This window comes from Elephantulus edwardii, unplaced genomic scaffold (assembly GCF_000299155.1).
Source record: "Elephantulus edwardii isolate Elephantulus edwardi_28Jun2011 unplaced genomic scaffold, EleEdw1.0 scaffold00219, whole genome shotgun sequence".
Classification (NCBI taxonomy): domain Eukaryota; kingdom Metazoa; phylum Chordata; class Mammalia; order Macroscelidea; family Macroscelididae; genus Elephantulus; species Elephantulus edwardii.
The window spans coordinates 871,006-882,785 of NW_006399969.1; the positions used below are offsets into that span (position 1 = coordinate 871,006).

Consider the following 11,780-nt stretch of genomic DNA (forward strand, 5'->3'; position numbering starts at 1 on the left):
ACCTCTGGTGGCTTTATAGTAAGAAGCTGCACTATAATCTCAAAGGCATGCGGTTCAAGTCCACTAGCTGCTTCATAGGAGGAGGGTGGAAAATCTCCTCTTGTGTGATTTACTGTCTCTGAAAACCCACTGCAGGGTCAGCTGTTCTGACTCAACAGCAAACAACTATAACATCTTTTAAAAAGAGAGTGTGTTGTGTACTTGTTGTTAGGTGCCTTTAAGTCAACCACGACTCATAGTGACCCTAAGAACAGCAGATTGGAATCTTGCCCTATCCTGTGCATATACACTTATATTTCACTAATTCATTAGTGTGACAGTGAAGACTAAACAACAAATAACATTTTAAAATATCCCAAACAAATACAAATACTCACTGCTATCAATGGATGAATTTGGAACCAACTCGTAGCTGACCCTGCAGTGGATTTTCAGAGGTTGTAAATCACACCTGAAGAGATTGCTCATTTTTCTCCCTTGGAGCAGCTGGTGGAATCAAACTACTCGTCTTTTTGTTGACAGTGTAACTCCCCACCCACTAGACTGCTTCATAAACATCGTGTTGTTGTTGTTGTTATGTGCTGTTGAGTAGAAACGGACCTGTAGCTGACGCTCCAGTAGGAATTTTGGTTGGTTTCTGACCATTTCTTTGAATGTGAAGTTTAGAGTTTTCAAAGTGACCCATCTATTTCCTAAGACAAATGGAGTGAACTCTGTGCAGTCTGTGTCAAGGAAAGATGTTGGACACGTGCAGGCACTAAAAGGCTTCTCAGGGTCAACCTGTGTGGCTTCTTTTTACCCTGGTGTTTGTTATATTATGGTTTAGAGATTACTGAAAGGTCTGTCCTTGCCTTGCTTGGGAAAATTAAGAAGTGCTTGTCTATTAAAATGCAGGGAAGCTTGATTGATAACAAACACTCACTTTTGAGTATAATAATAATAATAATCATCATCATCATCATCATCATCATCTATATTATTATTATTAACTTGAGCCACACATACCAGGGGTTTCCTTCTACTCAATCCAAATGAAGCCCAAGTCTATGGTTTCCACGACACATTCCAGTACCAAGGAGGCCTGGCCTAGCGCTCTGATGCTCGTCTTTCAAAGCCATCCAGCAGCTCTTTGAGGAAAAGACCTGCGATTACTACAGCCAAGAAAGCTCTGCCAGCTCTATTCTATCATGGTTGTGTGTGTGTGTGTGTGTGTGTGTGTGTGTGTGTGTGTGTGTGTGAATCCTCTGAAAGATGCTCAGCAATGTTCTAGTTCCAGTTTTCAACCCCTTTTTCCTTCCCCTTATGGTCCTGAGTATTGGCTCTTCAAAATCCACGTGATTTAGGCCCTGCTCTTCTCTAGACAGGCCAGCATCCAGCGTGGCCCAAACCAGTTAGAACTCGTTCTTTCCATCTTCTGTCCACACTGAGAATGTGTCGGATGTACACTTGGGTTTAGGGAGTCTTTCTGCTCTAACTAAACCCCTCTGAGCCGACTTCCTGAGGCTTTCTGGTGGACCGATTCTAATGCTGACTTTTCTTGTTGCAGATAATTGAGAATTGATTATATGACCTGAACTACGGGTCCTGGGGTTTCAGTCCATCTCTGGCTTTCTGCGACAAAGTTCAATTAGAGTTAAAGCTTTGAGTAAAAATGTGAGTGCTGGGAGACAGGCTGGTTGAGGACTCTCCCAGTCTGTGAAGTGACACCCAAGTAAAGAAAAGAAAGGAGAATTGACCACTATTCTTTATCTCTAGGGCATGTGCCTAATTGTGGAATTGGCATGTTGTTGTTGTGTGCCATCAAGTTGACTGCAACTCATAGCTACCATGTAACAATAACTCTGAACCTTGTCCTGTTGTTGTTGCTGTTGTGAACCATAGAGTTGGAACCAACCCATAGCTGATCCTCCAGCGGGTTTTCAGAGGCAATTAATCAAACGGGAGATTGCCCATCCTTGTCCTATGGAGCAGCTGGTGGGCTCAAAGCCACGTGTCTTTGGGATTGCAGTGCGCTTCTTACCACTAGGCCGTCAGAGCTCTCCTGAACCCTGCCCTATCCTGAGCCAATCTCATTGTCTCTGACAAACCTGCCGCCATTACTCTAGTCACTGTGTCAATCTATCTCCTCCTGGATGTTCCTCTCCTGCATTGCCCCTCCACCCTTCCAAGCATGATGCCCCTCTCCAAGGACTCTCCAGGCAACATGCCCAAAGTATGTTATACAGAGCTTCAAAATCCTTGCTTCCACGGAGCAACTTGGTTTCACCCTTTCTAATAGAGACCTGTTTGTTCTCTTGGTAGTCCAATTCAATACTCTTCTCCAGCACCACAACTCAAAGGCATCAGTTTTTCTTCTATCATCTTTAGTGATTGTCCAGTTCTCTGATGCATAGCAACTAATTGCAAAGACCATGCCCTGGATCAGGTGCACCTTGGTCTCTAGGCCAATATCATTGCTCTTTAGCACTCTAGAGAGATCCCTGACAGCCAGTTTCCCCAGTGCAATATATCTTTTGATTTTCTGACTATTGCTGTCAAGAGTTTTGAGTGTGGAGCCGAGCAAACGCAAATTGTTCACAACCTCAATCTCTTCTCCTTCTATTATGATGCTGCCAAGTGGCCCAGTGATGAATCTGTCATCTTCATGTTGAGCTCCAACCCATATTGAAAACTATAGTCCTTGACCTTCTGCAGCAAGCGCTTCAGGGTGTCATCTACATAGTGCAGGTTGTTTATCTATTACCATAAAACCTTACAAGTTAAAGCTTTTGGCCAAGGAAAAAAAGTAACTCTCCGTTAACGTGAGACCAAGGGTTGACCTAATCCTCATCCTCTGATTTATCGCCCACAGCATCCCCATTTCCTTTTAATGACACATAATCTTGGTTATTAAAGTTTGCAGATTTCATCATGAAAACTGCATCTTATGGACGACCACTAGGGAGAAAGGATGATATGTCTTTAACAGGCAGGCTTCTTTTTACTTCTCAATCTTGTCAACTTTTTGCTTCGTAAATAATATTTTCCAAGTATCCTTGGCTAGAATTTTCCAGGATGAACATGCGTGCTGAATGAAGGAATTCATCATTGGCAGAGACTCACTCTGTTAGAGCTGGAGGCAAATGTGGTGCCCAGACTGCAGGGGCCATGAGGGACCCCACGAAGCATCTACTGCCTTATCTTACTTCCTCCCTCCCACCGGCATCCTCTTCGATCGCACCTTCATGCTGAAACTATGATGCATGTGCGTTTCAGAGCTTCCTGTTCCTGCTCTTCCTGTCCCACCCTTTGCCATGCTGAAGAGCTTGCTTTTTGGGTCTCACACCCCTTTCCCCCAAATCACCTTAGGTTTACTGTAACATTTCTTAAGCTGTGTGTAAAGGTATCCAATAGAAAGGGAATTTGTCAACAGCACAAAAGTTAAAGAATTTCTTTACAGGAGGACTTTCTGGAGCCTTAAGGTGCTAATAAGCATTGCAAATTTTCAAGCATTTCCCCAAATTTATTTGACTGGGTTCCTGGCAGGAAACAGATGGCTCATCTGAAGGAGTAATTGCAGGGACTATTAACAAAAGTGTGAACAGATTAAGGAAAGCAACAAGGGATGAGGAAGCACCCAGGGAATGGCAGCCAGGGAAAGCAGCCTCCACCTGGGGCCCCAGCAAGAAGAGCGAACTGGGACCCAGCATGCGGTGGACTTGGGAAGATGCTGGAGCTGAACCGAGGTGGACACATGCACCAAGCAGACAGAAACACAGGGAGGAGCCAGGGGGACGCACACCTTGGGCTTTTTCTCCTCCTGCATGCCAATCCTTGTTAGTTTTTTACATCATCTGAACCCAACCCAGAGCTAAAGGGTGCAGGAGTCTAGACTGTACAGTTTATAGACATCACTTCTGCACCCAACAGAGCCAGTTGGAGAAGGATGGAGATTGGGACGCCCCACGTCCTGCCCCTGCCCTTTTGCAACATCTGTTAATTCATTTCCTAGGACAGCTTAGTAGCAAACTAACTTGATGACTTAAAAGTACAGACTTATTTTCTTATAGTTTTGGAGCCCAGAGATCCAAAATGAAGGTGGTGGCAGCATTTGTTGTGTTGTTGTTGGGTGCGGCTGGGTTGACCATGCCTTATAGTGACCCTATGAGCAATAGGTACTAACCTTGTCCTCTCCTGCGCTTTCTCATGATCTCTGTTATCATGCTCAAGCCCGTTGTTGTTGACACTGGGTGTGTTCGAGTCCTTGAGGATCTTCTTCTCCTTTGCTGACTGTCTACTTTTCCCAGCATCATGTCTTCTACCAAAGACTAGCCCCTCCTGAAAACATGCCCAACACATGTGAGATGACGTTTCACCATCCTCACCTCTATGGAACACCCTGGTTCTAAGTTGGTAATTCTGGCAGTCTGTGATGTATTCAGTACTCTTTGCCAACATCATGTTCAAAGATATCAGTTCTTTGACCCTCCTTATTTGCTGTCCAGCTTTGAGAGGCACAAGAAACAATTGAAAAATTCCATGGCTTGGGTCAGTTACACTTCAATTTTTAAACTGCCATCCATGCAGTTAAGAACTTTAAAGTGGTCCTTGACAACAACTTCTCCCAGTGCAGCATGGACTGTTTGATTTCTGGGCTGCTGCTTCTATGGGTGTTGATTATGAACCTAAATAAAACAAAATTGTTGACAACTTCAATCTTTTCTCCACTGACATGATGTTGACTAGTGGTCCAGTGGTGAGAACTTGTTTTCTCAATGCTGAGATGCAATAGTTCTTGGAGGCTGCAGTCTTTGAACTTCTTCAGCAAGTGATTCAAGTGCAACAGGTGTTGGCAGGATTGGCTTCTTCTAGAGGCTGTGAGAGACAGTTTGTTCGTGCTTCTATTTTTGCTTTTTGTGGATCCTGCAGTCCTTGGTGCTCCTTGGCTGGTAGAAGGTCTCTTCAACATCTATGTCAGCTCTGACCTGCAGTCCAACTGATTTCTCCTCCCTCTGTGCTCAGCTTAGGAGCTGCACCAGGTGATCCTTTCTCAGCCAGCTGAATCCTCCACTCCATTCTGTCCCCTGGTCTGAGTTTCAATTTAACAGCAACCCAGGCAGTCGAAACTCCTTAGCCACCTCCACATACAGCAAGAGACCTCTTTGTGGTTAGGCTTCTCCAAGGTTCTTATGCTTTATAAGAATTAACAAGTAGAGGCAAGGATGGCGAGTCTTGGTCTTGCATCCTTTGGGCATCTTGTCAGGAGAGGCCGGTCATTGGAGGACATCATGCTTGGAAGAGTAGAGGGTCAGCAAAAGAGAAGAAGACCCCTTATGAGATGGACTGACAATACCAGCAGCTGTTGGGTTAAGCAGTGCAGTGATGGAGATGAGGGACTGGGCAGGGTCTTGCTCTGTGCCACACGGGTTGCTGTGAGTTGCAGCTGACTCCAAACAAACATTTGTTATGTGAGGCTACACAGTTCTTGCAGAATTTTTATTTTCCCAGGAAATATCCCCTGGCACTCACAGTAGAAACTTGTGATAATGGGCAGTGATCAAAGGTAACTTTTTCAACGTAGGAAAGAGCCACTTCTCTCTCCTGTTCCTCCCTCTCACGTTTTCTTTTTTGTTGGTGATGTCAGGCAAGGTAGCGTTTCACTTTCCCTCCAGCTGCTCTCCTCAGACCCTCATCCCAGCCTCTCCCTTTAATATTACAGAGCTTCTCAAGGTAGCCAATTACCAGAGCTGGGACCAGTGGAGAGAAATCGCTTTTGCAGTACGTTCCTTCTGCGGGCCTCCCCGCTGGCCTAGGTCACAAAGCCACCCTGGTGTCCCCTTGCCTGTGTCCCTTGCCTGACAGGCACCTCTCACAGTTACCACTTTGTGCTCCTCCAGGGAAAGCAATCAGTCTCCCCGCCAGACAATTGACAAAAGTACCATCAATAGGCTCTCAGCCTCCTGGGATCGCTCTGTGGGTTCAGTCCAGCCACGCTGGAGCCTCCCGCCCCGTGCCCTGCCAAGAACGCCTCTTGCTGGGGCCAGTTCAGGGTCACCCCTGAGTGGGGTGTGGCCAGAAGGAGGACTCAGAAGTCCTTTCAATTCTTCATTGTGGAAAATAGATAGGCAACAAATTCTTTTCCAATTTCTCAATTGTGTGTTGTTGTTGTTGTTAGGTGCCATCAAGTCAGCACAGTGACCATATGCACAACAAAATGCCCCCTCCATCCTGTGCCGTCCTCACAGTCTCGGCAGAGCTGAAACCCCATCTCTGAAGTCACTGTGCCAGCCCATCCTGCTGGGGGTCTTCCTCTTTTGCTCTGACCTTCCACTTTTTCCAGCATCGTGTTCTTCTCCAAGGCCCCTCCTGATAATATTTCCAAAGTCTATGAAATGAAGTGATATGTGTTATATTTATGTGTGCAGTGTTTCAGCAGAATTACTTCTTTGAATTAAAACTATTCCTTAAATTAGTTCTAACAACCACAACTTTTTAATAAGCACTCCTGATGTGCATCAGCACACCCACAGGACAGAAGCCCTGGCTACTTTACAAACTTCTCATGCGCTCTGGTCAAAGCTGTCATTTTCATGCAGAATTCCAGTGACACGTCAAATCCCACTTTGTCAGCATGTTAATGCGTGCCTTGCTGTTTTTGTTTCTACAATTGCTGATTTCATCTAATCTTCTGATGTTTTAGCTACAACATTGTGGCGATGAAGGTTTATGGACCCATTTCAGTAATATTATTTATTTATTTTTTTAGAAAGAAGTAGTAATTAAAGGAAAAGGAAAAAATTTTTAAAAGCTCATCAACAAATAATACTACAATGTATAAAGATCTTACAAAACAATTTTGTTGTTAGTATCCCTAGAATTAAAAAAAATATAATACTTCAGCTGTTTATAAACATATCATATATTGGTCTGTGACAAAAACCAATACCAAACGCGACCAAGTCTGGTATGGGAGGTGGGGACACTATAAGTTACTTACATGAGGGTCTCCAACCCGGTGATGCTTTGTCCCTCAAGAGACGCTCAGAGCCCCTTATACAGTGAGTCCCATCTCCTTCCCTCCTGCAGCCCCAGCAACCACTAACATACTCTGTGTCTACTTGCCGTTTCTAGATATTTCAGTCCACCAGTTCATCTCTTTGTGACAGAATTGTGTTCTGCCCGGCATCATGAAATCACAGCTTTGAACAAAAGAGTGAGAAGAGACGATGACTTGTATTGAACATTCTTTTATGGCCCTAGACTTTGTAATTGGAAAGAAAAGAAAAATAAGTCCTGAAGGTAAAATGAGGCTTGACTTATTTTGTTGATTATTTGGCTAAGAACCATTGACCAACTTCACCAGGAAAGGTCTGTTTATTGGACGTGAAGGAGGATGAAGCCAAAGGCACTGATGTCTTCTTGTCCCTGAGTGCCAGGATTCCCAATGCCCATGGTTGCTGTGGCATCCGCATTGCTTCCCAAACTCTGTCCCAGCCATCCCTGCCCACGTGCTCCTGGGACGCTGAGCCTGCAGTTCACCTGGTCCTTTAGTTCTTTGGACTAATACCCTTGCTTTTCTTTCCTCTTTGCTCCAGATGCAGGCGATGGGGATGGGGGGGGAGGCAATCGCTGCACCCCAGATGGAGCAGACAGGCTTTACAAACTCCAGTCACTACTCACTGAAGTTGAATGGAGGGTGTTGACTGGGTGAGTCTCTGCAGTCTGAGTCATCCGATGCATATGTGAAAGCATGGGGCTAGTCTCATTCGACCTCTGTGGGCCAGTCTGTGCCACTCGGGGGCTTTGCACGCAGCTGTGATGCTGGAATCTATGCTGCCCATAGTTCAATATCAGCAGGATGTCCTGTGGTGGACAGGTTTCAGAGGAGTGTCTAGATTAAGACCAAGAAGGAAGGCCTGGCAGTTGTACTCCTGCAAATCAATGAATGACACAAGAACGCTGTCCCAGGCAGTTCTGGATGATGAGTCCCAGGGTTAAACTGCCCTTGAGATAAACCCACAGTGGCCACAATACCTGAGAAGATGTTGCAGGATGGGACGACATTAGAGATTTTATTCTGCTGTGCCTGTGGCCACCATGACCTTAGTACCCTCTCACGCTCATGCTGTGTAGTGAAATGGACCATCTTACAGACAAGAAGTCAGAATTTAGCATCATTCATTGGAGAGTATTGGTGGTTCAGTGGTAGAATTCTTGCTTTTGATTCTGGAGACCTGGGTTCAATTCCTGGTTCAGTACCACATGCTCCGGGACCTCCTGTGTATCAGTGGAGCCTTGTGGGCTGCTGGGGTGCAGAAAGGGTTCAGTAGGACTTTCAGAGGATGGAACACTAGGAAGAAAGGGCTGGCAACTTGCTTACCAGTCAGTAAATGAGAATCCTACAGGCCACAACTGTGTTGTTCTGTTGTACATGGGGGCTGACTAGATGGTAGCCAACAACAGCACACCCTCCCTACCCTGTGCCAAGAACTTATTTTTGTGTCAATTCTGTGAAGTAGAGAGGGACCATTTTATAGATGGAAAAACTCAGGGCAGGAAATTTTATTAGTGACTTTGTCTCATGACTGAAGTAGCAAAGTAGGATTAAATAAAGTCATAATGATGCTCCTCCATCGATTGCTCGGTTCCCTGCTGTCCCTTGGTCTTTCAGGTCTCAGCATGTCTGTAGGAGGAAGCCCTACCTCCCCACCCCCCAGGCCACTGGACAAATGCTGGCTTGAATTCCTTTTGGGATAAACCAAGTACCTGTGCATTTGCTAGTTTCTAAGATCATTCCCCCTTCCTATCTTCTAATGTGATCTAAACAAACAGAAAGTGAGGTTGATGGTGCACAGGGTGTAACTTGCTGTGTGGGCTGCACAAAGACCCCACGGATCCATTAAACTTAAGGGAGAGGACAGTTGAGGAGGGGCCTGGGTTCACCCACAGTTCACATGGCAGAAGGCAGTGAGTCACGGGCCAGTGGCACAGCCAGTGCTGGATCACCCCGCGGCTTCCTTCCTTAAATGGACAGAGATTCCAACTGCCCGGGGAGCAACAAAGACCTCAATGTCCCGCGCACCGCCCAGGCCACGCAGCCAGCGAGCACAGGAACCGAGCAGCTGTTTTTTTCCAGAGTGCTGAAGGCTGCAATCTTAGCCCCGCTCAGCTGTCGTGCAGAGGACTTGTGGGGTCCAGTGTAGGGCACAGGTGGCCCCTGGCCATCAGTCCCACCCCTGGAACCCCTCAGTGGGAATCTGGGCTCTGGGGTCCGCTCCCTGCCTTGAATGAACAGGGCCCTGATACAGGAGGGTCAGAACATTTGGAATCAGAACATGATCTTTAACAACACACACACACACACACACACACACACACACACACACACACACACCCCTTCTTTCTCATTCCCACCCTTTCACCGTTGCCTGTTGAATGTTTGTGTTTGTCTCCTGGAGTGCTGGCCAAATGTTCGACAAATATGAAATGCTCCATACATGCAGTCCCCACTGTGCTGCGTCTCTGTTGCTCCTTATGCTAAAGTCCAGAGGCTCAAGAGAGCTTTGGTGGCCTAGTGGTAGGGAGTTGCACTGTCAACTCAAGTGCACACGGTTCGAATCCACCAGCTGCTCTATAGAAGAAGGATGGGCAGTCTCCTCCTGTATGCTTTACAGCCTCTGAAAACCTGCTGGAGAGTCAACTATGGGTCAGTTCTGACTTGACGGAAACAACAACAACGACAGGGACTGGGAAAGTCACAGCCACACCAAACTCGTCTTCACCTTGACTGCCGGCTCTTCCACGTACAGAGTGTAAATTGACGAAAAGTCAAGATTTCCTCTTCATTCCAGTCACCTGTAGCCACTCACTGTTCTTCAGGTTAGAAACTCAATGATGGAGCAGAAAGCACCCAGTAAAGAGGGTTGGAATCTGAACGATGTGGACATTAAGAGAATCAGTTCTGGAACCAAGTGGGTGTGTCGACTGGCCCCACGGCCTGGTGACCTTATGCAGGACAGGACAAGACACTGCCTGGATAACAATCCATCCTGGTGAGTTTTCCCTGTGGAACGTCACTGGTGCCTTTGGAAATAGATCTCCTGGCATTTCTTCTGCCTCCATCCTCATGTAGAAGCTCCACTGAGACCTGCTTAGTGGCACACAAGCCTCCCCTGACAGGTGAGTGGTGGATGTGCCTGAAAGGTCTCATCCAGAAATTGAACCTGGGTCTCCCGCATGAAAGGCAAGAACTGTATCACTGAGCCACCACTGCCTTTGAACCTGGAACAAAGACATTCAAGTGTCTACTCTGTCACTTTTTAATGGGACTTTGGGCAGCCTGTTAAGTAAGCAGAGCCTCAGCTTCTCACCTGTGAAATGGGAACAACACCAAGCCCCTTTGCGGGGACTAAATGAAGTAACATGAAATGCTTAGAGTTAGAATGAGTTCAAATCATGACTCCACTCTCTCTTCCCTTCAGAGCATTTATGTTTTCTGAATGCACAGGCATTCCTTGGAGAAGCTTTGGCAGGTAGTTTAAGGCCATGGGCCTGCTGAGAGGGACTTTCTCCAATCCTAGTGACTGTCTGTAGAGAGTACTGGTGGCGTCATGGGAAAGAGCTACATTGCCAGCCCAAAGGCACATGGTTTGAATCCACTAGCTTTTCTGTGGTAGAACGATGGGTGATCTCCTCCCATGCAACCTTCAGCTTCTCCAAAACCCACTGGAGGGTCAGCTGTGAGTCGGTTCTGACCCAAGGGTACACAACAAAATAAACAATAACTGTATTCACCGACCTATTGTGTGGAATGGATTGAGTCCTTGGTTCCGACCAGAATGCAGAGCTCCTCCTGAACTCTGGTCAGGGTGCAGGATGGCCTTGGACACGCTGGGGGCACAGCGACAGTGGCAACTCCTGCTACAGGATGCCTGGGCTTGGGGAGCATCTGTGATGCGCATCTTTGCTCATGTTCAGAAGAATTAGGGCAATAGCTCTCCTGAGAAACACAGCACCCACATCTCTGTCCCTTAAATAGGTGGCTACATTCTTATAGTTGTTATAGTTAGTTGTTGTTGCTGTGTGCTGTCGAGTCAGAACCAACCCATAGTTGACCCTTCAGTGAATTTTTTTAAGAGGTGGTAACTCTCATGGTTGATTGCTCATCTGTCTCCCACAGAGCAGCTGCTGCATTAGAACCATGTACCTTTGAGGTGACAGGGCAGCTTCTTACAATTAAGCCTACAGAGCTTTATATATATAGGCAATCTCCTCCCATGTCTATCTGTCTGTCTGTTTCTCTCTTTCTCTCTCTTATCTATCTATCTATCTATCTATCTATCTATCTATCTATCTATCTATCTATCTAGTTGTTTATGTAAGATTTCTTTAAGTTGACTTTTTCCTTTTGCTTTAATATATATGCTCCAGTTCTGCATGGATGGTTCTAGAAGAGTCTTTAATGTCCTTGATTCAATGTCAAGCTAGCCTCTTTATCAGGAGAGGACCCTCTTCAATGCTGCCAATCCGTACGGCCAGCACTGGGCTTCGCTGGCTTCGGAGGGCAGCAAGGCCAGGGCCCACGCTGAGGATGAGCTCCATCGCCTCCTCTTTAGTCACTTACTTGACTCTCCTGCCCTCTGGCCCAGCCCTTGTCCAGGATCAGCAGACATGTTGACTTGCACTAAATCCTCTTGGCTCTCCACGTCCTGATTCCCACCCAGTGCTGCTGAGAGCTGGTCTGTGGAATTCAGATGTGACCAAACACCCAGAGAAGCTGTGAAGGTTTGAACCCAATGATT

At 46.4% G+C, this 11,780-nt stretch overlaps 1 pseudogene; it reads right to left on the reverse strand.

Annotated features, from left to right (window-relative positions):
- The window catches only part of LOC102875069, a 150,622-nt pseudogene extending 139,042 nt beyond the window's left edge, over positions 1-11,580 (reverse strand).
- Between the last annotated feature and the right edge of the window lie 200 nt (positions 11,581-11,780).